This window comes from Dryobates pubescens, chromosome 7 (genome assembly GCF_014839835.1).
Source record: "Dryobates pubescens isolate bDryPub1 chromosome 7, bDryPub1.pri, whole genome shotgun sequence".
Taxonomy (NCBI): domain Eukaryota; kingdom Metazoa; phylum Chordata; class Aves; order Piciformes; family Picidae; genus Dryobates; species Dryobates pubescens.
The window spans coordinates 27,753,738-27,781,061 of NC_071618.1; the positions used below are offsets into that span (position 1 = coordinate 27,753,738).

The 27,324-nt window shown below is 42.5% G+C and overlaps 1 protein-coding gene across 8 annotated transcripts in view; it reads left to right on the plus strand.

The window, feature by feature from the left end:
* KLF12 (KLF transcription factor 12) overlaps positions 1-27,324 on the plus strand; it is a 291,208-nt gene that overhangs the window by 51,129 nt on the left and 212,755 nt on the right. The gene's annotated exons all lie outside the window — the stretch shown is intronic.

A 27,324-nucleotide genomic window follows, 5' to 3' on the forward strand; every position in this document is an offset into this window, starting at 1 on the left:
AAGTACTCAAAGTCATTGCAGCATATCCTACCTTTTGTCTCTAACTGTCTGGTCTTTGTTAAAGTGCCCATTGGCATCATATCTGACAGTTAAATAGCACTCATGGGCTAATTTAATTTTCTTTTGAAGCATGTCTGTAACGTAAAGAGAAAGAATGTTGAGAAATAAATATACTCCTGTGGACTCTTCATCTCATTTTTATGGAGAGTTCTCTTTATGTTTTGCTCACTGTTTCAGGAGTGCAATTACATTAAGGACTGATCCCACTGAAATTTAATGAGAAAATCTATAGCTCTGTCAACAGTAGATGAGTCCTGAGATGATTCCAGAATTACAGGAAAAATGACATGATTATGGAGCCATGGAACATGATCCTACCAGCACTTGCTGATGAATTCCTGACGTTTCTCTATCTTAACACACCAATGTAAAGTTTGAGTGTTGTCTTATTTAAAAGCTTTGTGCAAAATTAATCCTGCTGTTGAAGAAAGTAAAAGTTCTGGAAAGTGTGTCAAGTTCTGCAGTTATGCTCAGCAGCTGGCATGGTGTCCTGTTTATCCAGCAAATACGGTTTTGGTGAGACAGACTTAGCAAACCCTGCCACCTTACTATGCCAGAAGCAGTGGTCTTGATCTCCCCTTCTCCTCCCATTTGTACTCCCTTCCGTGTTCTGGCTCCAGTACTGATTTGGCCTCTGGGCAAGCAGATTCAGTTCACTAATCTGGCTGAAAATCAATTATAGTTTTGCCTGTTTGGTGACCTTAGTTCTCCAAAGTATTTAGATGAACATCAAAGGTGGTGAACCTCTCATGAACCAAGAGTCAATGAGGTGAATCCAGAGTGGGGAGTGGGGAGGAAAAAGCTGGTGACACCATGCTTATAGATAGGTTTGTCTGTTTTGATTAACTGTGGCCTCCACCAAGAAATGTGATTGTCTTCTGAAAGAATTACTGCTCTGCTCTACAGCCGAGGAAGCTGTGACTAAGGTGCACAAAGGGTTTCCGAGGTGGTGCAGCATGAAATACAGGCTACAGCTGAGGACTGCTTGTGCTGGGTCTGGGTTATTCCTTGCTAGGACACTGCAGTCCTCGATGTGCTTTGATTTTTAACTTGATTGAAAGAAAGAGAGTATTGAGTACCAAATAGGGAATGCAAGAAATAAAATAAATAATTAAAATAGTTATTTTTCTAAAGCAAAGCTTTTATCTATTATATACATTGCAGCCTATGCCAAGATGTAGAAACTTACTGCTGCAATCAAAACCTATTTTGGGGTAAATTGCATGACAACAGTGGTTACAATGAGACCTGATGCTTGGAGACAGTGAGTAAACCTGTGCTGGGCACTGAAACCCTACTTAATTGAGTGACCTCTCACAGCTGAGCACACATCTGTGCATGAGACAGGAAACTACTATGCCTGTAAAATTACTAGTACGTTATCTGGAAGGATTAGCTACAAATTTATGATATGAAAAATTTGAGTCTGGCTCTTGGGTTTTGTTTTGGTGTTTGTTGTTTTTCTTTTTTCCCCTCCCTTGCCTCAGGCTGTATTTTTGCAGTGTAGCTATAATCAAAAGTGTCATAAATATTTGTGGCTTTTCCCTCTTATTTTCGGTGAAAGTAAAACTTCTTGCCATGCTTCTCTTAATACTTTTATGACTTGCCAGTCTAATAATTAACTTAAATCCCCTGTGTTTTCTCACTTCAAAATCCACGAGGGTGAAACTGGCTTTGTATTTTATGACCAACAGTATAACAGTGAATCTGAATTGCTAAGGCGATAGGCAGCATTTATTTATCCCCTCTGTTTCAATCCTTCTCCTTGAGAGTGTGATGTAAAATTTAGAACCCCTAAGTCTTGTGACTATATAGAATAGAATAGACCAGGTTGGAAGAGACCTTCAAGGTCATTGCGTTGAACCTATCAACTAATCCAACCCACCCAATCAATTAAACCATGCAACCAAGCACCCCATCAAGTCTTCTCCTGAACACCTCCAATGATAGTGACTCTACCACCTCCCCGGGCAGCCCATTCCAATGGGCAATCACTCTCTCTCTGTAGAACTTCTTCCTAACCTCCAGCCTAAACTTCCCCTGGTGCAGCCTGAGACTGTGTCCTCTTGTTCTGGTGTTGGTTGCCTGGGAGAAGAGACCAATCTCCACGTGTCTACAACTTCCTTTCAGGTAGTTGTAGAGAGCAATAAGGTCACTCCTGAGTCTCCTCCAGGCTAAGCAAGCCCAGCTCCCTCAGCCTCTCCTCATAGGGCTTGTGTTCCAAACCCCTTTTGAGAAAGAGGATACTTTTGTACTTGGTTTGGGTTTTTTGGGTTATGTTTTGCGCTGTGTGGGGTTTTTTTTAATGTAGTTTGGTTTTTTGTTTGTTTCATTTATAACTTCCCTCCAGAGCTTGATATTTGCTTTAGCGTGTGAGTTGATTATTTAAAAAATCATATGGTGTTTCTCTTTGAAGTTGCAGTTACAGTGCAAGGACAGTTTTGGGGCAGGGAGATAGATATTTGGTGCAAACTGTGGATTTAATTTTTTAATTGAAATTTTTTAAAATTCATTGTGTAGTACTGCCACTTGCTCTGTTGCTGCTTGCTTTCACAAAACTGCTGAGTATTCCTGGTGTGCCTCAGGCTTTTGCTGTGGGCATCTGATGCTGCAGTTCAGGGAAAGCTGTGCTGGTGAGCATCCATTGCTAATAGTGCTGGGTGCTCTGGAGAGGTGCCTTCAGGCACCATGTGCATAGTGAGCCAGACCCAGGCAGAGCTCCCTCACTTTCTTCCAGATATTTCCCAAGGATAGATATGTCCCATGGCCTGAATCCAGACGTGACCTTCACAATTTACGGTTGAAATGCAGGCAGAATTTTCCAATCTGCTTCATGTTCCTTCTCTCTGCTTTTATATGAAATCAGTTACACCATTGCAAAAACATTGTTAGAGCCGTTGCTGAAAAGTACTGCTTTAGTGTAACTATTTTAGAACCCAGCTACAACTCGGATACTGTGTTACTTTTCTAGAAGGGAGAGATGATACCGTCTGAGGTTGCACCACTTTTGAAGGGAAAAGGGAGCTGGATGTGTCCTCTGAGTCCTCTGTACTGAGTGCAGTCTAACTATAGCATCAAAGTATAATAATAATCATGGATTCCATATGCAATTCTGCTGATGCAATCTGTGGAGTTCTGGATGATTAATATCATGTATGCGTCCTGGTGCTTCATTCACAGATGATAGGAAACTACAGAAATCTGTTCCTCCTTCTGTTTTCATCACGTGATTCATATTCTTAGTTTGTACATAAAAATCCAAACCCTGAAATTTCCTTTTGGAAGATATTTTGTGTCTCAGATGGATTATAACGTGCTTACATAAACATACCATGTCTGTGAAGAAGAACAACAAAACAACTGGTGGAATTATTATTACTTTGGGTTTCATATCTTGAAAGTTTGCAGAGTCTTTCTCAGAGCTGTCCCCTAGGTGTAGTCTAACAGTATTGCACATGATTTGGCAATCGAGTAATGAAAGTATTTCTTTTCAGGTGAAAACATATTGTCACTCTTCTGGCATCTGTGTAAGCCATGGCTGTAGCTGTTGTGCCAGTGGACATCACATGGGAAGAACAGGAAACATGTGACACAGGATCTCTGAGTAATAGGAAAGCTGGAATATTTCTAAACAGTGAGAATTAACTATGTGAGCTGAATTTCTGTGGTATAGTAATTCTATATGGACCCTGGGATTTTTACCTCTTCAGAATGCCATGAACAAGTCTTGACACAAGATGTATTTGCAAATCACAGAATGTATCTGGTTGGAAGAGACCTTGAAAATCCTTGAAGTCCAACCTTTGATGCAGTACTGAAGGGTCAGCACTAAACCATGTCCCTAAGCACCAAGTCTACATGCTGCTTGAACATCCCCCGTGATGGTGATGCCACCACTGCCCTGGGCAAACCATTCCAAAGTTTGATAACCCTTTCAGTGAAGATATATTTCCTAAGATTCAGCCAAAATCTCCCCTGGCACAGCCTGTAACCATTTCCCCTAGTCCTGTTGCTTGTCATCAAGAGGCTGTTGCCCTCATTACTCCAACCTCCCTTCATGCAGTTGTAGAGAGCGATAACGCCTCCCCTCAGCCTCTTCTTCTCTTGACTGAACAACCCTAGCTCCCTCAGAGATGCTCCTTGTAGGTCATGTGTTCCAGGCCCTTCAGAAGCCTTATTGCCTTTCTCTAAACATGCTCCAGCACCTCAATATCATTTCTATAGTGGGAGGTCCAGAACTGAACACAATCCTTGAGGTGTGGCCTCACCCGTGCTGAGTACAGGGGGATGAGCACCTCCCTGTTCTGTCTGACCACAGTGTTTCTAATGCAAACCAGGATGCCACTGGCTTTCTAGGCCACCTGGACACATATTTGGCCTGACATATGCTGACTTACATTCGGTTGACTCTCAACCAATACCCCCAGGATCTCTCCAAGTTGCAGACTTTGTAGTGTCTTTCTTTTTAGCTGTAGGAGTGCTAAAATTTGCATGAGGCTCCCTAGTTCAGATTATTTCCTTAATTTTTGGTCTTAAGAATTTGTGTCACTGCAGTGGGATCTTCCTATACTCTCAAAAACCTCTACAGCCAAACTCATAATGGGTGAAGAAACCTAACATACACAGGGGAAGACTCAGGATGATAAACAGTCATAAACTGTAAGGGATCTCTGGAGGCTGTTCATTTGGTCCAATCCCTGCTCAAAGCAGAGACAAATTCAAAGTTGATTCCAACTTCTAAGCTCAGTGAGCTTGCTCCAATACTTGTATAATCAGGTTTTGAACATGGCCAAGGGTGGAGGTTCTGTGAACTTTCTAGGCACTCCCTTGCAGTGTGTTTGACTTTTATAATGAAATACTTTTCTGATTTCCTCCATCACTTGGTGGAGTTGTGTCCTTTGTCCTGTTTCTGCACACCTTCAAGAGGAGTTGGACTCTTGTTGTCTTTACACCATATTAGGTAAAAGCAGATTACCTGTAAGACCCACTGTCCCGGTTTGAGGCCAGGCAGATCCTCTCCTGCCTCCTGAGAGGGGCAAAAGAATGGCACTCACACAAATGGATTGCAGAAGTGATGGAAAGTTTAAATGGAAAAGCAATTAGTGTTTTACAGAAAGCTACAAGCATAGTGACAAAAGAAACCCAAAGCATACAGAGTCCCTCCCAGCACTTCCCTTCTCCTCACCTGAGGGTACACCCAAAACTGCCAGGGCTCTTTGTGTCGTCATCCCCCCCGCCCCCCCCAGCTAGTCTGGTCTCAGCTGGCCAGGTCTGAGACTGCCCCTCCCCCTTCTCCTCCTAAGAGGCCTTGAGATACTCCCCCAGTGTCACCTGGTAGGGAGCATCTCCCAACAGGAGCAGAGAGGGAAGAAAAAGGAAGTGAAAGACTTTGCAGATAAATTTATAGGGTGCAGGACATTATGGGTATGAAATACGCTATTTCCTGTGTCCACCTGCTGGGCTGGACACTCGGGACACCAGAGGTGTAACCTATGTGGCAGCAACAGGAGGCACCCAGCCTAAACTGCCAGACTCACTCAAGCCTTCTTGAGGCTGAACAGCCTCAGCTTTCACAGCTTGTCCACAAGTACCATGTGCTCCAGCTCCTAACCAGCTTGGTGACCTATCCCAGATTTCATCTGTTGTGTTCATATCTGTCTTCTGCTGGGGAGCTTGGTTCTGTAGAGAGCACTCCAGATGTGGCTCACCTGTGTTGGGCAGAGATGGGGGGGCGGATAGTTTTCCTCAACTTGCTGGTGGTGCTCTTCCCAACACAGCCCAGGGTGCTGCTGGCCACCTTTGTCATGTGGGCCCACTGCTGATTCGTGGTCAACTTGTCTCTCAGGATTTCCATCTTGTTTTTCCTTTCCAGATACAACACCTGCCATTTACTTTTGCAGAACTTCACCATGTTCCTGCCAAACCTTTTCAGTTTGCTGAGATCTCTCTGAATGGCAACGCTGGCCACGAGTGTATGAGTGTACAGACCGCTTGCCCAGATTCTGTTTCCTGCAAACCTGCTGAGGGCAGGCTCTGGCCCATCACACTGGTTGTTGACAAAAATGCTTTGTACAGTGTTAGTATCTAGAACAGGACCACTATTTGGACTTTTGAGTAGTTGGTGAATATATTTTGAAGCCACCGGTCCAGCTGCTTTTCTGCCTGCTTTGTAGACCAGCAATTGGAGGTGAAGGACGATTTTTCTGGTGTACATAATAAATGATGGGGGTCTCATAGTAATAATATTTCTCTCTTTCAAATCTCACAGGTATTTTTAGGTACAGTTAGAAGAAATACTTCATTGTGTCTCCCTCTGGTTCCCTCAGTCTTAGGGCTTTTATTTCCATCACTCTTTCTGTCAACCATATGCAAGGTGCTCCTTCAGCTCATATTTTCGTAAGTCCCCACAGACCTTCCTCCCCTGTATCTCACATACAGAAAACTTGCACATTGGGATATTTATAGGAGACAGTCCTGGCTTTTGAAGGTCATGGTATTTTGTTTCCTTTTACTCATACTTTTTTCCTGTTCTTCTCTACTTCTGTCATATGCTGAGACTTCTTTGCTATTGTCTCCTCTTTGCTTAACTCCAGATAACAATTTTAACCTTTACTCTTCTAGACCTCACACCTATTATCTTATTTTTATGGCTTTATTTTAAAATATTAATATGAAAACTTATTTCTTCTTCCTGACACTACCTTGCACCTCTCTTTGGTGCACTCTTTGCAGCTTTGGTAGCAGGGCTTCCTGTTGGTGTGTGGAAGAAAACCTAATGCTTGGGTTTGTTCACACAGGAAGGAATTACTAAAAATGGCAAAGCTGGGGCACTGGAGTGTGAGTAAGCAGGCAAAAATTCACAGATACACCTGTTTTAAAGTTAATAGGACTGCACAGTCACAAAATAACAGTCAGTTGTTGGACTCATCTTCTGCCTCATTGAAAGAATCTTGTGAAAAAGTATTAGGATTGCATAAAGCAATGAATAGAACGAAAGGAGTGTAAAGGACAGCTCTTCCATTTGCTGTATTTTACAGAGCTCTTTAGTCTTTTTATAAGAGATGCTGTAGAGAACCTTAGTTTTACAGTTTAGGGCTTGATGCTTTCTTCCATGGTAGCAGTAAGCTAGATGGTCTTCACTGTCATTATTACTCCACTGTTCCCATTTCTGAGAAGCAGAGAAAATGCAAATGCAGCAAGGTGAGTTGCAGTAAATGTTTTCATTTACACTTTCTACTTTTCAGTAGCATTTGAATCTTTTAGCTCTCTCCCTTCATCTTCCCTTTTCTTTCTCAAGTGAGTATTGATGTTTGTTAGTGCTTTTAACAGCATTGTTTTCTTAGGTGACTGTAGCATATAAGAGAAGATAATTATAAATTACCAATTGCTCTGTATAGATGAGTGCTTATGATAATGATAGTACCTCTTTAAAGACAGTTCATCTCCATGGTGCAGTACAGGAGTGAAGCGTTGTGTCTGACCATTGTCAGTTACAGACTATGTATCATGACCAGGAATCTCATAGCCAAAATGATATTAGTGTTATATGATTGGATTTCAATTAAAAATAGTTTGGAAGGGTTTTGTGTATGAAATAGAAAAAGAAGTCCTGGTATTATTTGGGGTGATTCTTTGGCTGTGATTGATTGGATATAATCAAATCACAAGAAATCAGAGGTATTTAGGGTTGTCTGTATGAAGTAATAACACTTTCTGTGTGTGGTTATCTTGGAGGTTTCTCCATTTCTGAGTGTCCTTTTACTGTACTAAAAGGATTCACATTTTAGTGGTGAGAATAGTGTTCTTTTGAGGGCATTCACTGCTATTTTTTATTAATGTGTTTCCTGTTTGGTGGTACAGGTTTATGCTTTATTACAACTTCATATACCTTGAGATGCATTGAAATAAAATGTCTCACTAGGGATCACAACCAATTAGATTATCAGCTCCAGGGACCTTTAGGTTGACCCAGATGTGCCACTATAAGAGAGTTCAGCGATATCCAGAAACTTTGTGTGACTATGGTTGGCAACAGCCTTGCCTCTTTCAGAAGATAAATTTAACCAGGGGAGCATGGACTTCTGTGTGAAGGACCTGCCTTTTGCCACTACTGTTGTTTTCTCAGTGGGGCACAGATCATAGTACATGTGTACAAAACTGGATTTTCAGAAATTGGAGTACTGATTGTTACTGTGTATGGGCTGTTTTCCCCCCTTTCCCCCCCCTTCTTTCATTTTAAAGACTACTGTATTATTTCATATCATATCAAGGTATGGAAATGTATTTTTCTTACATTCGCTCTTGTTTTTGACAGTGGTAATAATTCATATTGCTAATTCATGTTGCTTTTCATCTTTAAAACATTTTGCAGACATAATCTGTGATAATTTATCTGCAAAACATCCTTAAAAGGTATAGAATTTATTGGAATTAGTCATGTCTTGTATGGGGTTCAATCCTCATTTTCCATTGAAAAATGTTTACTTTCTAGATGTCTGTTGGAACAATTGAAGTATCAGAGCTTCTGGCAAACTCCCAGCCCACATACACTGACTATTTTTGTTCTGTTTGTGGTCCTGATGGTAACTTAAAGCAGATGTTTTGTCTTCAGAGTGAATTAGGATGAATCTTGGTGCTACAGGCGGTTTTTCTTTGCAGGTCCAGTGATTCTGTTCTCGAAGCTTGTCTGTAATGGATGTAATAAAGATGTAATGATTTTTGAGGTAATCACAGTGGTGTGAATTGCTAGGGAGAGACAAGATGATCTCTTGAGGTTTCTGCCATCCTCGTTTTTACAATTTGTGTCAATTTTCCATTGATGGCTCTTCAGGTGGCAACAGAGAAAATGAAGGTGTGAAGGCAGAGGATGGCCAGGTGGTAAGGATCCTGATCTGGCATACTCCTAGCATGACTAAAGGAGGAGGAGGACAGATACTGTCCTAGCTATGCCAGCCCCTCTTGCTAAATTGTTTCTGTTTTGGAACAGCATGGAAAATACCATGGTCTGGCAGGGTTTTTCCTCCAGGGTGGTTGTAGGTTAAGCTCAGGGTAGTGTTGAATGGCTGGTTGGAGCTTGGTTTAATTTAGCATTGATGCCCCTCACTGTTATGGAGGAGGTGTTTTGTCTTGATCTAGCTCGGCATGCAGGAGCAGGAGTGAGGGGAGAGGATGAGGTGAGGGAAGAGGATGACTTGGGCAGGAAGCTCAGCCTTGGGAGAGTCAGCACAGCAGTGGTCTCTTGTTGAGATCCATAGAAAGCTTTCTCTGGCAGAGGGCTCTGCCTTGCTTTACAAGGCCTACAGGGGATTTTTTATGATCCCGTGTATGGAGGTTTGTGTTGCTCCATCTTCTTGCCACCTACTGCTCCAGCTCTGTAACAGACCTCAACTTACCTTCATTGCCTTCCTCAAGAGGAAGGGGAGGGAGGCATATTATACCTGTCTGCTCAATCTTTTATCATGTGAATTTATTCTCCTTTCCTTTCCTGAACACAGAAACTGCCCTCATCTGAGAGTGCTGGGTACAGAGCATGGAAAAGCTCAGAAGACACAGCTGGCACTGCTGTTGCCATGACTCTTGTGCTGATCTTCAGCAAACTTTTGCTTTGCATCCCTGGTACAGCCTACAGATGCTTGTCTACTTTGAAAGCATTTGCAAGACAGTAATAACATGTTTGTGAATATCATCCCTGGATATTAGTACAAATGTGGTTCTGTATTTAGATAATATGCTCCTCCTGAACTTGTTCCATGTAGTGTTTCCTTATGGGCTATTTTCAAACCCTGATAAGAAAAAACAACATGGCAAAAAAAGGCACAACATTATTTCTTTCATTGTGTGTTTAAAACTGTATTTCTATTTGCTGACTTTCTGCAGGTTAAGATGTTTCCAGTTAAGCTTGTGGCTTTTTATTGGATTTGCTTGTTAGGAAGCCAGACCTCACTGCTTTTTCATTTTGAAATGGTGCTGCCTTTTTCTAATCCTTCTCCGCCTGTCAAAGCCCTTTAAACCGCTGGCCCCAGTCCATGAGATTTTTCCTTACAAGAGGATGACTTACCATATTTGATACCCTAAAGATTAGGGGCCTGTTGAGATTTCCTGACTGCTTGACACTTGTATTGTAGCATGCCTGCTGTGAGCAGCAGGACGTGAACGCAGACAGGCGGATGAATCACCAGACCGAACTTGTGTTTTTGTCACTTGTTCAGTTGATAAGGGAAAGTGAGATAAGAAAAGTGGGCTTCCTCTGTACATTAGATTGCAAAATGAAGCTGGAAAAGCAAAATAATCTGACCATATGCATCAGTAGGACTAAGAATAGAAGTGATGCAGCTGGAGAAAATGGCCCTTAAATGCAAGATGCCTTCTTCTGTTTGCCATCCCCAGCTGTAAGTCTTCAGCTGCAAGACCTAATCGGCCAGGGAGGGCTGGTAACAAGCCTGTGCTGAACATAGCTCTGGTGGGAGCAGTTTGGATTTTAATCCTTTGATGTGCATTCACTGTGTGGGTTTCTTCATGTGTCCACACTTTCTTTTGTTTTGTTTCATGTTTTTCTTCAACTCACCCCTGAAGGATCTGGAAAAACCTGATCCAATATGTAGACATTGTTTTTACTTCTGTATTTTCTCTGTACTTAAGGAGTTTAACACTGATTTTTGTTGTCTGGCTTTTTTGTTTGTTTGGGGTTTTTTGTGTTTTGTTTATTGGTGGTTTTGTCTTTGTTTTGTTTTCATGGGGTTTTTTTTATACTTCTGGAAGATTTGGTTTTAGTGGTTTACATTTTATCCATAAAAGTTGATGTGTGTAGTGAAAATGTGTGATTTTTATTGGCTTAGATTATTTTCTCCCATGCGTATTAAATTGGGTTGATTTCCTTTTTCTCACCCAGAGACTAACATTTGGTTTTGTTTTCTAATCCTTAATTCATTGTTGTATGAAAATCAGCAAATTATAACCTGCTTCATATTAGATGACTGAATTATAGTTAATTAAAAATAGATATTCGTAATGGGCATTTTTTACAGAATCTTAATTGTGATAACAGGATGGAACTCTGTAGGGGATACCATTAGGAAGATGACATTTGCCACTTATGGGACTGTTGGCTGTTTGCAGTATTCCTTATGTGTGTCACAAAGACTTTTGCATCCACCTCTGCTTCTAATAAAGCTGTTCTTAGAACATCTTACTGTTGCAACATAGAATCACAGAATTGCCAGGGTTGGAAGGGACCTTAAGGATCATCTAATTCCAACCCCCCTGGGATGGGGCAGGGACATCTCACACTAGATCAGGTTGCTCAGAGACACATCCAGCCTGGCCTTAAAAACATCCAGGGATGGGGCTTCTGCCCCCTCTCTGGGCAACCTCTTCCAGTGTCTCACCACCCTCATGGTGAAGAGCTTCTTCCTAACATCCAATCTGAATCTACCCATTTCTATTTTTGTTCTATTCCCCTTAGTCCTGTTGTTATCTGACACCCTAAAAAGTCCCTCACCAACTTTCTTATAGGCCCTCTTAAGATACTGGAAGGCCACAATAAGGTCTTCTCAGAGCCTTCTCTTCTGCAGACTGAACAGCCCCAACTCTCTCCATCTGTCCTCACAGGAGATCGATACTTGCTGTTTACCTCTGGGCTGTTGTCAGTATTTTGTGTATGGTGGTGTTACTAATTAAAGTTTGCTGCTGTAGCAATGTTTTTGTAATTGCTTCAGTCTTGGTAACAAAACCTTTTCAATAGGGAGAGTGTTGTGCAAGGCAGGTGTGGTTTCAGGTTCGGAGTAGTACCGGTCACCTGTGTTGCTAGCAGTGAATTCAGGGTATTGAAAGCTCAAAATATGGAGACCAGAATCATTTAATCAGGAGAATATTGGTATCTAGTGAATAATCAGCATGTATAATTTAGCATATAGAAGAAATAATTAACTTTTTGTGTTAAAACAACAAAACCCACCTTTGAAGTCTTTCATAGGTAGTGATGGATTAAGCAGGAGGATGGAGTCAGAATTTGTCTTTTTTATGGGAATAAAGGCAGTCTCAGTGAAACTGAGAGGGTTGCTAGAATATTCAGCAAAAGAAAAGAGGCTCAGGGAAGAGGGTGGAAGCAAGAGCTGTTGTAAGAGGAGTGATGAGGGTAGGTGGAGCAAGTCACAGAGGACTGTTGGGTTCACAAACTCTTCACTGCCTTATTTTAGGTTATAATTTTAAACTATTTTGAAGCCACTGAATGCAGAGTGGGACATGACACTGCTTGCTCCCTGGAGCGAGAACAGGGTGGTCCAGATTACAGCCCCACACTCCCGAATTTTGTGACTGAAGGTGCCCATTGTAGCACCAACATCTGGGTGCACAGGGGACAACCATGCTTGAGCTGGAGGGATTGCTACCTTGCAATGCCGACTCACCTCTCAGAAGCCTGCCCTGGCAGTGAGAGAGGTAGAAAAGGAGGTTGAGAGGGAAGGATTCCTCTGCCTGGGTCAGTTCTCAATGGGAGCAGGTCTGGCAGGGGCTGTGTCTCAAGGGTGGCCATAGGGATTGTGAACCTGAAAGAGATGGGAGGACATTTGAGACTTGGCATCTGGACAGCTACAGAGTTTCTGTGTTGGGTAATGCTGAAAAGAAGTGGTGGTGAAAACAAAAGTAGTAGTTGGAGCTCAGTGATACTGATGGAAGATGAGGGGCAACCATTTGAAAACAGTATAATTCTAACAGTGAAAATTGTTTGCTGTCTCTTACTTAATCACATTACAGGAATATTTTTCAGTAGTTAATGCAATTAGGGAGCTTCATCATATTTTCCAAATATCAGGAAGGTGTATTCCTAGCAGTAAATTGAGGGTGGGTATAGCCCCAGGTGCATCTTCAGCTGGAGACAGGGGTGAAATCAGCAGCCCAGCTGAAGTATATGTACACTAATGTACGCGTTATGGGTAACAAACAAGAGGAGCTGGAAGCCTTGTTACAGCAGGAAGGTTATGATGTAGTTGCCATCACAGGAACGTGGTGGGATGACTCACATGACTGGAGCACTGCAGTTGATGGCTACAGGCTCTTCAGGAGAGACAGGCAAGGGAGAAGGGGTGGAGGGGTGGCCCTGTACATTAGGGAGGCTCGAGACACCATGGAGCTAGAGATTAAGGATGATCAGGTTGAGTGTGGGTGAGAATTAGAGGGAAGGCCAACAAGGCTGGCATCCTGGTTGGAGTCTGTTATAGACCACCCAACCAGGATGAAGAGGTTGATGAATTATTTTATAGAAAGCTAGAGGCTGTCTCAAGATCACCAGACCTTGTTCTTATGGGTGAATATAACCTGCCTGATATCTGCTGGGAACTTACCACAGCAGAGAGGAGGCAGTCTAGGAGGTTCTTAGAGTGCATGGAGGATAGCTTCATATCCCAGCTGCTGTGTGAACCTAGCAGAGGTAAGGCTTTGTTTGACCTTCATTTTACAAAGAGAGAAGGGCTGGTGGGAGATGTGGTGGTTGGAGGCTGTCTGGGGTCCAGTGACCATAAAATAATTGAGTTTCAATATGCAGTCAAGCTAAGAGGGGCAGCAACAAAATCTCCACTCTGGACTTCAGGAGGGTGGATTTCAGGTTACTCAAGGAACTAACTCGGAAAGTACCTTGGGATACAGCCCTTAAAAACAAAGGGGTCCAGGAGAGCTGGACCTACTTCAGGGAAGAACTCTTGAAGGTTGCAGGAACAGGCTGTGCCAATGTGCCAGAAGATGAGCTGCCGGGGCAGACGGCCAGCCTGGATGGGCAATGAACTTCTGAGTGAATTAAGGGGAAAAAAGAGGGTGCATCATCTTTGGAAGAAAGGAGAGGTAACCCATGGAATGTTTAAGGATGTTGCTAGGTCATCTAGGAAAAAAATTAGGGAGGCAAAAGCCCATTTGGAGCTTAGACTGGACACTGCTGTGAAGGACAAGAAATGCTTTTATAAATATATTAATGGCAAAAGGAGAGGCAAGGAAAACCTCCACTCCTTGGTGGACATGGAGTGGAATATAGTAGCTGAAGATGAGGAAATGGCAGAGGTACTTAACACCTTCTTTGCCTCAATTTTTAATAGCAAGATAGGTTGTCTTCCAGACAGCTGACCTCCTGAGCTGGCAGAGGGAGGCAGGGAGCAGTATAGTTCTCCTATAATCCAGGAGGAAGTAGTTAGACACCTGCTCAGTCACTTGGATCCCCACAAGTCCATGGGACTGGATGGGATCCATCCAAGGGCGCTGAGAGAGCTGGCAGATGAGCTGGCCAAGCTGCTCTCCATCATTTACCACCAGTCCTAGCTCACTGCAGAGCTCCCAGAAAACCGGAAGCTGGCCAACGTGATGCCCATCCACAAGAAGGGTCAGAAGGAGGAGCCAGGGAATTACAGGCCTGTCAGCCTGACAGGCAAGATTATGGAACAGGTCAATCACACAGCACTTACAGGATGGCAAATGAATCAGGCCCAGCCAGCATGGATTTAGGAAGGGCAGGTCCTGCCTGACCAACCTGATCTCCTTCTATGATCAGGTGATCTGCCTGGTGGATGTTGGGCAGGCTGTGGATGTAGTCTACCTGGACTTCAGCAAGGCCTTTGATATCATCACCCACAGCAAACTCCTGGCCAAGCTGTCAGCCTGTGGCTTCAACAGCAGCACTCTGAGCTGGGTTAGGAACTGGCTGGAGGACCGAGCCCAGAGAGTGGTGGTGAATGGTGCCGCAGCCAGTCACTAGTGGTGTCCCCCAGGGATCAGTGTTAGGCCCCATGCTCTTTAATATCTTCATTGATGATCTGGATGAGGGGATTGAGTCAGTCACCAGTAAATTTGCAGATGACACCAAGCTGGGGGCAGGAGTTGATCTGTTAGAGGGTTGGAGGGCTCTGCAGAGGGACCTTGACAGGCTGGACAGATGGGCAGAGTCCAACAGCATGAGATTTAACACATCTAAGTGCCAGGCTCTACACATTGGCCACACCAATCCCATGCAGTGCTACAGGCTGGGGACAGAGTGGCTGGAGAGTGGCCAGGCAGAAAGGGTCCTGGGGATACTGGTTGACAGTAGGCTGAACATGAGCCAGCAGTGTGTCCAGGTTACCAAGAGGGCCAGTGGCATCCTGGCCTGCATCAGGAATAGTATGGCCAGCAGGAGCAGGGAGGTCATTCTGCCCCTGTACACTGCATTGGTTAGGCCACACCTTGAGTCCTGTGTCCAGTTGTGGGCCCCTCAGTTTAGTAAGGATATTGAGTTGCTGGAACGAGTCCAGAGAAGGGCAACAAAGTTGGTGAGGGGTTTGGAACACAAGCCCTGTGAGGAGAGACTGAGGGAGCTGGGGTTGCTTAGCCTGGAGAAGAGGAGGCTCTGGGGTGACCTTATTGCTCTCTACAACTACCTGAAGGGAGGTTGTAGCCAGGTGGGGGTTGGTCTCTTCTCCCAGAACAAGAGGACACAGTTTTGAGCTGTGCCAGGTGAGGTTTAGGCTGGATGTTAGGAAGAAGTTCTTCACAGAAAGAGTGATTGGCCATTGGAATGTGCTGCCCGGGGAGGTTGTGGAGTCACCATCACTGGAAGTGTTTAAGAAGAGGCTAGATGAGGCACTTAGTGTCATGGTTTAGTTGATTAGATGGTGTTGGGTGATAGGTTGGACTTGATGATCTTGAAGGTCTTTTGCAACCTAGTTAATTGTATTCTATTCAGCTAGCACCTTACTCCTACTGCCAGTTAAATTGCTTTGTTAGACAGTTTAACTCATGAACTGTGTGAAATGTTAATCACAAATGAAAAAAATAATCAAAGGGAATTGACAGAAAACAAGCTTTGATTGTTGAGTGGTTGCTGAACTTAATCCTCAGGGAAGTGATGAGTGTAGTTCATGTCGTTCGTGTTTTTCTGAGTCAGGATGGTTCGTAGGGGTTAGGGATAGTGGTGGTGAGCCAGGAGTAGTTTGAAGTGTGTTGAGTAGAAGTATTTGAGGTTTGCCAGAGGCATGCCTCATTCAAAACAGCTCTGTACTGTCACATCTATGTTGTTTTTCTGTTGCACCTGGAATACTGAAAATAAAAATAAGATCTTCTCAGTGGTATTCTGTTCTCATGTTTGTGTCTTTCATTGCTGCTGAGTTATTTATTAATGCTGTTTATTAATTTATTTGTTGCAACCTCTTCCTTGAAAGACTCCTTGAATGCATTGTGTGCACTTGACAGCTTGTAATGGGAATGATGGGAGCATAAATTTGGGATTGATTGGTTTTGCTGGTGTGACACAGAGTATGGGAGCGGCCAGCCTGAACAGGCTCCAGGGTACAGATCTTTGGTCTTCAAGATTATGTTCTCCTCTGTGTAATACGAGGTTGTTTCTTTGGAGCACTTTCTTTATGAGTATAGTAAACCAAGCAATGAGACTTCTCACCACCCTTAGTTTCTGACTTTTATTTTGTAGTTTAGTTTTTTTTGTGTGGTGGTGTCCCTGTAGGTGGTAAGTAGTGTTCTTGTACAACTTCTGTGCTTCACCTTGGTAGGCAGGAAGCTTAGCATGGGTGGTGGTGTCAGTTCCTGCTCAACAGTAGTGTTTATCCATCTCAAGCTACTTTTTTTTCTCCTTTAATTTTTTGCTTTTCTCCAAATTCTTTTAAAACTGGGATGCCTTTCCAAGTCTGCTTGGATCCATTGAAAATGACAACTTTAGAAGTCTTTAAACCTGGTGGTTTTGTTTGAAAGGACAAAAGAACACAAGGTTTGCTCCAAAATCTGAAGCTCTTAAAACTTGTAGTACCCTTCACTCTCCAGAAAACCGAGTACCATGTTATTTTAAATACTTTTTAATCAAGAGCTGTTGCTGGCCTGGCTGCAATGACAGTGACTCAGGCCCTCGTGCTGCCTCTTTCTCTCCCTTAACTACAGAGCTGTGAAGGGCAGCTAGTGCAGCTGCAGGTGTCTGTAGGTAGGTGAGATGAACCCACCAACTGGTAAGACCTATTATCTACTAAAGTTATTCTTCAGGTTATAATTTCTGGGCTCTGTCTGTGAATAATTGCTGAGCCATGGTTAAGAGGGTTGTTTGTCCATGTTGGTCTGCAAGATAAAATGGCACAGGCTTACTGCATACAGATGGCGAGTCCTGCAGGCTGCTGCAGTGATCTCAGTAGGAGACTGGAAAGTACAAATTACCTTTGGAAATTGGACTACTTCTGGTTTTTGCACTTAAATATGTAATCAGATTTGTAGATTAATTCCCCCCATGGAATACTGCATGAAATAGTACATTGAATTATTTCAAAATGATCCCCTGCCCCACAAAAATGTCTAGGTGATGAAGGAACTATGAGATAGGGGAGAAGCAAATACATTTCTTTTTAAGCAAGGACAAGAAAAGAACCAGAGTAACCTTGTCTTCTGTCAAAGATACAAAGGCTATTAGAACAAGGAGAGAAAGGACAAGGATTATGCAGCCTGGTGGAATATGACCAAGTATTTATCAGGTAGATCTCCAAACACATCCACCTTTCTCTAAGGTTAATTGTGGCTTGAAATGAGCTTTACAGTGTACTCGCAGGATCACAAGATGTTAGGAATTGGAAGGGACCTTGGAAGGTCCAACCCTCCTGCCAGAGCAGGACCATAGAAGCTAGCACGGGTTGCACAGGAACACATCCAGATGGGTCATGAAAGTGTCCAGAGGAGACTCCACAACCTCCCTGGGCAGCCTGTTCCAGTACTCGTGACTCTCACAGTGAAGAAGTTCCTCCTCATGTTGAGGTGGAACCTCCTGTGCTGTAGTTTATATCCATTACCCCAAGTCCTATCACAGGGTACAACTGAGCAGAGCCTGTCCCCTCCCTCTTGGCACCCAGCCCTCAGATATTTATAAATATTTATTAAATCCCTTCTCAGTATTCTTTTCTCTAGACTAAACAGTCCCAGATCTCGCAGCCTCTCCATATAAGGTGTGTGCTCCCGTCCCTTAATCATCCTGGTAGCCCTCTGTTGGACTTTTCTCCAGCAGATCTCTGTCCCTCTTGAACTGGGGAGCCCAAAACTGGATGCAGTATTCCAGGCGAGGTCTCACCAGGTCAGACTAGAGGGGGAGGAGAATCTTCCTTGATCTGCTGGACACATTCTTTTTAATGCACCCCAGGATCCCATTGGCCTTCTTGGCCACAAGGGCACATTGCTGTCCCATGGATACCTTGTCCACCGGGACTCCCTAACCCTAATCCTTCTCCATGGGGCTGCTTTCTAGCAGATCACCTCCCAAACAGTATTGGTGCAAGTTATTATTCCTTCCCAGATGCAGGACTCTGCACTTATCCCCTGTTGAACCTCATTAGGTTGCTCTCTTCCCAGCTCTCCAGTCTGTCCAAGTCTTGCTGAATGGTTGCACGGCCTTGAGGTGTATCAGCCAAGGCTCCCAGTTTGGTGTCATCAGCAAACTTGCTGAGCAGACATTCTGCCCCCTCATCAATGTCATTGGTGAAGATGTTGAACAGGAAAGTGAAATGCTGGGATAGAGAGTTTCCAGCAGAACTTCTCCAGGAACATTACTGGTTTTACTCTCTCCTTGCTCCTTCCAAAAGCATTGAGAACACAAGTATGCTTCAGTGACTTTCTCTGGATATCAAATAATTATTAGAAAAATTGTAGCTATTAGATCTGATAGTGGGTCTGTTTTGAGCTGGTCAGCGCTTGATGGGAAAATTGTATGTTAGATGTGGAATTTCTCCCTTTTCTGTGCTTTTTTACCTACAATATGCTGAGGGATAATTATTAGTAATGCTAGCCTCCACTTTCAAGAAAGGGCAGGCTACGAGAAAAGACATTAAAAATTTATTGATGAAAACACTCATGGTCAATTGATCAACTTTAGAGAGTGTATCTTCCTATTAAAATAGATACTCATCTGCCACATTTGTAGCATGCCAACCAGACTGTTTAACCTGATTAATTGTATCACTGCTGTCACACAGCGCCGCTGGGTTAGAGCCTGAGTATGCACCCACACCTTCACAAACAGATAGCATGCTGTTTCTGTCCAAAAGCATTTTATTGGTATGTTTCTAACAGAAAACAAAAGAAGGTGTGCAAATGTAATGAATACAGCAATGCCTTTTATTGCGGGTTGAGGGAAGGCAGGAGGAGGTGCTGAACAGAACTACCTGCTACATAGAGCAGAATGAATTCAGCTGCTGACTCTTTCTCTTGGAAGCATAACTGTGAGCCTAGAAATGGTCTCACAGTTGGGTTTCTTAAGTGTGTGTTAGAACCTGGAACAGCCTTTGCTTGGTTTTCTTTGCTCATTTTTCCCAACTTGGGGGTGAATTGTGGAAGCCTGTTCTCTCTCTGTGCCAGCTGGAGAGCTCAACACCACCTCATACTTATTGCCACCTCCTGTTACGGAGGAGCAAAATAAATTTGTTTGGTTTTTTGCTAACTTATCTTGTGCTGATTGAGAGTGAGGTGGGACTCAGGTGACACTTCTGGGCACTTCTGGGGAGATGGTCATCTCCAGACTGAAGGCATTGGCTTTTGCTGCCTGTGGTAGCCATGGGGACATAAATACTGATTTTACAAGCGCCTTCTGGTAATGTATAAACTTGCAGCTTGTTTAGCTTTCTCTGCTGCTTGTGGGAACAATTTTGTTCCTTAGTTTAAAAGAAGCTTAGTGGGTACAGCTTATTCTGTTTTTGTTTATTCTTCAAGTGGTTTTGCTGTGAACATTGGCACAGTGCACTTGATGCTGCGCTAAGGGGAAAGCCATGCTGTATTTTGTCTGCAGTGGGAGGATGGTTAGCACCATTCTCTAACTTCTTTATAACATCTTGCAGAGTGTAAAAGGAGAAGACATGCCAGGGTTTATATAAGCTACTACATATAAACACTATTACATTTTTTTCTTCCTACTACAATTTTTCCATTGTCCTGGTGTTCCCTCTTGAGCAAGAGAGGGGCAACAATTGAATGCCCTCTGCTCTACATAACGGGTAGTTATGTTCAGCTCCTAGTACTGCCTTTCCTCAGCCCACAGGGAATTTCATCACTGCATTCATTAAGCAGCTATGAGGAGACTCAACAAAAGTTTTGAGCTGCATAAGTGTAGTTTGTCATCTGAAGCAGAATGAATGTTTCAGACGTTTGTGCGTTTTCAGACTTCAAGCTGAATCTGTGGTACCTGTGCTCTGTTACAAATAACTATAGCTAGGTTGACCAAGAGCAGATTTTGGCACAAGTCTGCAGTGAAGTTGTGCTTGTTTCTTTGGACTTGAAGCATGGGGTCTTAGGTGTTCAGCCATCCTCCCTTAGATCAGGTAGTTGAGAGGTTGGCATCACCACAAGACACATCACATGCATGGTCCACACAGAAACTGATGCTCCAGCAATTGTCCTAGGGAAACTGGTGAGTTGGTCCTTAAGATGTGGTTATCTGATTTGTAATTGCATACAAGTTCAAGGATTTCTTGTTCTGATGGTCTCTGATATTCAGCAGCTTCTTAACAGGACCGTAAAGGAAATTGTTTTATTCTTGAATGTGTTAGGCTATAAATAGAGATTAGTATTGCAGCTTTGAGAAAAGAGTGTCAGTAGTGCAGTCTGTACTGCATGAAGGGCTGGCTCAATTCTGGACTGAGCATAAAGCTAGTTTGAGAAAAGGTATTAAACCTTAAAAAGTTAAAAGAGGGAGACTGTTTGATAGCATTTGTTAATGCTTATCCTTATTAGCAGGGCAAAATAAGTATGTGAAAACTGTATAGTTAAGTCTTTCTTTGTGCAGTCTTTATAGTAAGTCTAGTCTCTTGATAAAAGATCTGCTGGTGAGGGTTGATCTTTATCCCTTTCCCTACTGTGATCATACGGAAGAATCACTGATAAGCCTTTCCCTCTTGTCTTACTTGAAACATGAGCGGTTTTCCTGTGGGATACCTTCCTCCTGGACTTCACACTTGGACTTTTTTATTTTAAGTACTCACATTTGTTTAGCCAGATTTTAAGTATTACTGTTTTACAATTTCTTTCTGGTGCTCAGAAGCCCTTATGAGTAGAGATCTGAGATAGTCATTATATGAAGATTAATACATACAGTTTTGCTGAGGAATACCTGAAATTGAAAAGGAAAGTCTGAGGATCAGGGGAAAAGACAACTGCTTTTTAAATGCCAGTTCTTTATGGATTCGGAAACATAACTGTATTTTGCAGCTTGGCCGAAAAGCCTGTGTTGTTTTGATGATACACTAGAAAGTATACTTTTGGCAGGTTAGGACAATTATTTAATCAATAATTGTCTTAATTGTTTAATCAACTCACCAAAAAGTTGGAGGCTGTAAGTACAGATTGTTTTATATTCATGTACATGAATGACGAGCTGGATGCATTTCTGTGTGGCATGCTCTAGGTGATCCTGCTTTGGTAGGGGAGTGTGATTGTTTAAGCCTTAACTGGGAGTTAAGAGCTCAGATGGGGGCAAGGCTGAGAATCTCTCCCCTGCTCCCCCCTCCTCCCTCCCAACAGGGAGGGGAAAAAAAAAGGGGAAGGAGCAAATCCACCAAACAATAATTTGGAGTCGGCTTGGAAGTAGAGAGGTAAAGAGTTTTTCTTTAAACAAAACCAAAACAAACCAAACCAAACTAAAAAAATCTCAATAACAGGTAAGGTTCACAAGGGCAAGGAACAAGGATGGATGGGAGGGGGACAAATAGGAGGAATGCAAAACCATTTTTTTCTCTGAATTGGCGTGGAGGCAGCAGGGAGAAGGATCAGGCCCGACCACGTGGCAGAGGAGCAGGAGGGCAGCCGCAGTAGCTCTCATCCAGGAGAGGCAGGAGCCAAAAGGAGAGCTAATGACTCCAATGCCTTCACTTTTATACCCTAGCTGGGCTGGGAGGCGGGGAGTGGAACAGACTCAGCTTCCCGGGGCGGGAAACGCCCTGCAGGGAGGGCAAAGCACCCGCAAGCCCTCCACCCTGCTTTGGTTTTTGTTTTCAGAACGGGCGTTAACCCACCACAGGGAGGCCAACTAGGTGATCTCCAGAGGTTCCTTCCAGCCAATACTGTTCTGTGATTCTATAATATGCATGTGTGTGTAGAAATACATATACGTGTGTGTATATATATTTTTTTTTTAAAGTGTGCATGTATATATCTGTATATATAATTTTTATATCCATATCCATATTTTATAGCTGTATATTTATTTTTTATACTTATATATAGCTGTAATTCTTGTTACAGGAAAAGGCCCACTAAGTTCTTTGACTTTGTGTGCAGGCTGGTAAATTAAATAAAATTTTAACTCTAGTGTGGAGTTTGAACTGTGTGCCAGGAATAGGTGGTGAAATCAGAAACCTTGCACTGTGTGCGCTGTAACATGAACATTTCCTTCTGTCAGAGAAGATGTCCTAAGTGATGTGTGACTCCGTTCATCAAAATTTTATTTAGATTTGATGAAAACCAGTCATTCTATTTAAGCTAGAGTTGTGAAGGGAATATCAAGCTTTCAGAGCTATCCATTCAAACAACTGAGGTGTCAAGGATAACTACTTTTAGAACAGAAATTCTAAAAGTAGTTACCCCTGAATAGAATCGAAATTTTGAATGGAATTCGAGAAGTATTTTCTTCCGCTCTGTGCATTTTATTGCGCTCTTCAAGCCTGACCACTGATGGGTACCTAAATCCAGGCACCTGAGGACTCCATTACTTCCCTAGGTTTTAATTCACCTTTCAAAAACCTTTACAATACACACAAACTTTCTAACTTCATCTGTGTGCATTGACACAGTTGCAGGGGGTTTTAAATATTATTGAAAGACATCTTTCTCAGAGCAATAATTCTCTGAAATTATGAAATGTATTGTATTTATATGTATTTTTGTCAAACCAGACCCTTAAGTTCTAGGGAGAACAAAGAGTTCTTGGAATTAATCTTTGGGTCCCAGACTTTATGCGTCTTAACCTTGGAGCTGTTTAATTCAAAATAATTAAGTAATGTCAAATAAAAGACCCCATAAAGAAAAATGTTTATTCCTTTAAATATCTACTGAAAGGCTGTGGAAGCGCTGCTTGAAAGTTTAATCTTTGAACACACCTTTTTAAAGGGAAAATGGGGAGGAACATGGTGTGAAAGTGTTATGTTCAGTTAATGAGTTGCTCATCCATATCGAGTCCAACTTTTTTTGTGTGTGGAAGCCTGATGATGAGGGCATAATGATATGGGGAAAAAAATGTGAACAGAAAACCAACACAGCTATACAGTCAGGTGAGTGAAGGATGCATTTTCTTGAGCTGCCAAAGAGCCCAGTGGCATTGAGATCATTCTAGTTTGGTGTGAATGTGTTGGAGGCATCATCCTATAAGGCTCAGCTGAAATCAGGGCAGGCTGCATCACACTCCTCACATTCCAGACTTCAGCCTCCTCCCTCATCTTTGGTATTCCAGAGGCTGAGCTGGTGGCAAAGCTGCTGCTTCTTACCTTGAGTCATGATGCACTTCAGTAAGTGTGTTCAGAATCTCTTCTTTATGCTAGATGTCATTCTTCGTGGGAGTCTGGATAAATATTTCAGTCTGTAGGAGTTCAGGAGAGCTAGGTATTGCCTAGCAACAAGCATCCCACTCTCTGCCTCCTGCTTCTCTTTAGCTTTATTAAAATACCAGTGGAAACCAGAAGTTGAAGCATTAAGTTAATTTTCAGAAATATTTTGAGCAGCTTAAGATATTTTTGTTATGACACTGTCAGAGCAATAACGATGTTGGCGGGAGGGGGTGTATGTGTGGCATTTTCAAGTAAATCCACTTGCCTTGTTTGAACAGAAATCACAATCAAAGACTAGCAAAAACTTTAGCTGAGGACAGAATGAAGTTTATGCTAGCAGTTATTTAGTAACAGAATGCACAGCAAGTGCTCCTTTGGTCTTATGAGGTCTATAAATACAGCAGTTACACAGTGGTACAGAACTCTGTATACGAAGATCCTGGGGGCTAAACTCAAGGCAAGAAAAGGAGGCACTCAAAGTGCAATTGAGGTGGATTTTTGGGTATGCTGATTCAGTGCAATGCTGCACTGTATTTCAGCCTGTCCCTTCCCTTATCAGTTTTAAATGTCAAGGGCTGTTGCAAATCTGTAGCTATTGGTTAAGGTGTCTCTCGAGCTTCTGCAGAATGTCTTCTTTATGGAGTTTACGAATTTCCCTGCATGAACTGGAAACATAGGAAAAAGGGCAAGTATGTGGCTACTAGTAATACAAAAGTAGCCATCCTTAACCCCGGACTGAGGATAACCTGTGTTCCCTTGTTTCTATGAATGCTACTGAAACCATGGCTTCAATGAATTCTGCCTTACCTATTCTTAAGGATGGTCTTCATGAATTTGGGAGAAGTCATCCTCTGTCTTTGTGGAAATGTAGTGTGACTCAGGGCCCTTGAAAAGGATTGCAGAAGTGTAAGTGCAGATAAAAGGGCTTTTAAGAAGAAAAGTGCATACTTTTAAGGAAAAATAAATGATACAAGAAGGTGATTGAGAAACACAGTTATGCCCAAATGTGAGGTTTGTTTCGTGGAGAGAAAAGTTAACAAACCCTGATTCAAGGAATGAATTAACTTTTCAAATGAGTTGGTCCCTTTGAAATATGTGTTCCCACATCTATCTGAATTAGAAAAGGGAGATAACAGCACAAGGAATAGTTTGTGACTGCCTTAATGGGAATTCACCTAAAAATCAATAGTATATAAAAGAGATGTGAAAGTAGTAGCAGGGTGAACTTGGGTTTTGGTTTAATGTGGATTTATATGTTCAAAAATGTTCTATTTGTAGAAACAAGGGTACCTGTACAGATATAGTGACCTGTGATTGCCTAAAAATATGCTCAACATGATTGTGCTGAAATCCTTCTCATGTTCCTTACTCTGTTTCATGATTCTGGCTCATTTCCACTGCAGGGTGGAAATGCTGGCCAGGGTGGGACTACCAGGGCATTTGCTCTGATCAAGACAGGTTTTCAAAATGGACTAGGTGTTGTAATTTCTATTTGATTTTCTCTTGCTGTTGGAGGAGGAATATGATGTTTGGTGGCATTCATGTGTTATAAGCTCCTGGAGTCTAAAGATAGGATTTTAAGATGATGGTTAGCCTTTGGTTGGAAGTGTCTTGTTGTAGAGGTTTTTCCTTTAGTATAAAAAACACTTGACATACTTCGATTTGGACTTCTAACATCTACTATCATATTTCTGACAGTAGAAACTGAGATTTCACAGTAAGCTGCAAGTCCAAAGCAGGTTTCACGCTGGCAAAAACATGGCAGAATGGATGCACTAGATCTGAAAGGACAGGTGGTCCCATTTTTCATAGGAGTTTTGGAGTAATTTGTCTGAAGGAGCAGCTTTTCAGCTGTTTTGAAAATCAGGTGACAGATTTGTGGAGTTGCCAGTTAAATGCTGTTTTCAGATTAACTGTTTGCTTTTCATCTACTCCCCAAAAGCAGCCTACAATAGTTGCAGCGAGGCTTGTGGTCTGTATGGGTGGCATGTGTGTTGCGCACATTGGCCATAAATTACCCTGGTAGTCAGTGCTAGGGGGTACCCCTGTCCTATCCTCAAACTACTTGTATCGTGGTGGAGCAGTGTTGTGGGGCAATGGCTCTGCTGGAGCTTGTGGTCCAGCCCTGGACAGGCAAGAACTCTTCCATGGAGGAGAGCACCCCAGTAATGCAAGGACATAGGCAATGAAGTGCTTGATAAATTGTGCAAAACTGAAGAGAATTAATAAGCAAACCTAATTATTTGTCATTGCTAATGAAGTAGTTTTTTTCGTGATGAGGGCTGTTGTACATGATTTAATAACAGAAAACCAGCTGTGGCTATGGCTGAGTGGAGAGCCTTGTGTGAAACGTTTTGAAACACCCCCCCCCATGTTTGCTCTATCACCATAGCCACGGTAACCTAATAGGACTTCTGTGCTCATGTGTAACCTGAAGCTAAGTTGCTTTGTAGGAGCGTGTGTGTTTGTGTGCATATAGGGAGGTGTAATGATGAGAAAACCTGGAGAATGGAAACAACTAAAGGTCAAACTCTGTCTTTCTCAGGCAGAGACCCCATGAAGCTTTTTGAATACACTGCATTTAATTTTAAAGAACTTGGTGACTGCTCAGGTTGGATAACCACATCCTGTAAATCCAAGATGTAGAAAACCTGGGGCACTTGCCCCATTTTTGAATGTTAGCACAGAAAAAGAGAATCTAGAAACTCAAAGGTGGCTCTTCAAGTATCCAGTTAAAAAAACAAACAAACAAACAAACAAAACCAACAAAGAAAACCATCAGTGCCAAGGGAGATTAAACAAAAAAAAAAAAAACAAACAAAAGACAGTGCAAGTTATGTGGGAGATGGGGCAAATGGTCATACAGTATTTTTCATGCTTCAAACCTACAATATTTACTTATGTTTAATTGGCTTGGTGTTTGTGGTAATTTTGCAGCCTTTTATGATTCATATGAATATTTCTATTAACCTTAGTATTTTATTATTTTTCTATTAATCTTTGTATGTTATTAGAAATAGAATGAAGAACATGATGTTTAGTCAGTGTAATACTAGCACAGTATATGAATATTTACTAACTTTTTGTGCAGAAGGGAGCTTCTGCTCTTGTTTTCAGTGTAGAAGTTTGCTTACTATTTGGAAACCTGTTAGTCATGTTGTTGCATATGCAGCAGTAATGAAATACTAGGTTGTGGTTTAAAAGTGGGCAGGTGATGCTTCGCTGTGATTTGAAGGATGACCTTATTTCGAATGATGTAAAAATAATGGCAGATTGTTTGTATAATAACTCTGAGAGTGGATTTAGATTCTTGACTTCACACTATTTGTATTATCAAGAGAGACATATGTAAGCAGCATTTGCTTCCAGATCTATACGCATATTCTGGCAAGATGTTTAAAATATGTAAATATTGGACATCTGAAGGGTGTGTCCCCCACCAAGGCTTTAAAAAAAGTTGGACTACTGGATTTGTAATATATTCTCTTAAACCTGAAGGAGCTTCCCAAAAGTATAGTCCAGAGAAGGGCAACAAAGTTGGTGAGGGGTTTGGAATACAAGCCCTATGAGGAGAGGATGAGGGAGCTGGGGCTGCTTAGCCTGGAGAAGAAGAGACTCAGGGGTGACCTTATTGCCCTCTACAACTACCTGAAGGGAGGTTGTAGACAGGCGGCTGTTGGGCTCGTCTCCCAGGCAGCCAGCACCAGAACAAGAGGACACAGTCTCAGGCTGCACCAGGGGAGGTTTAGGC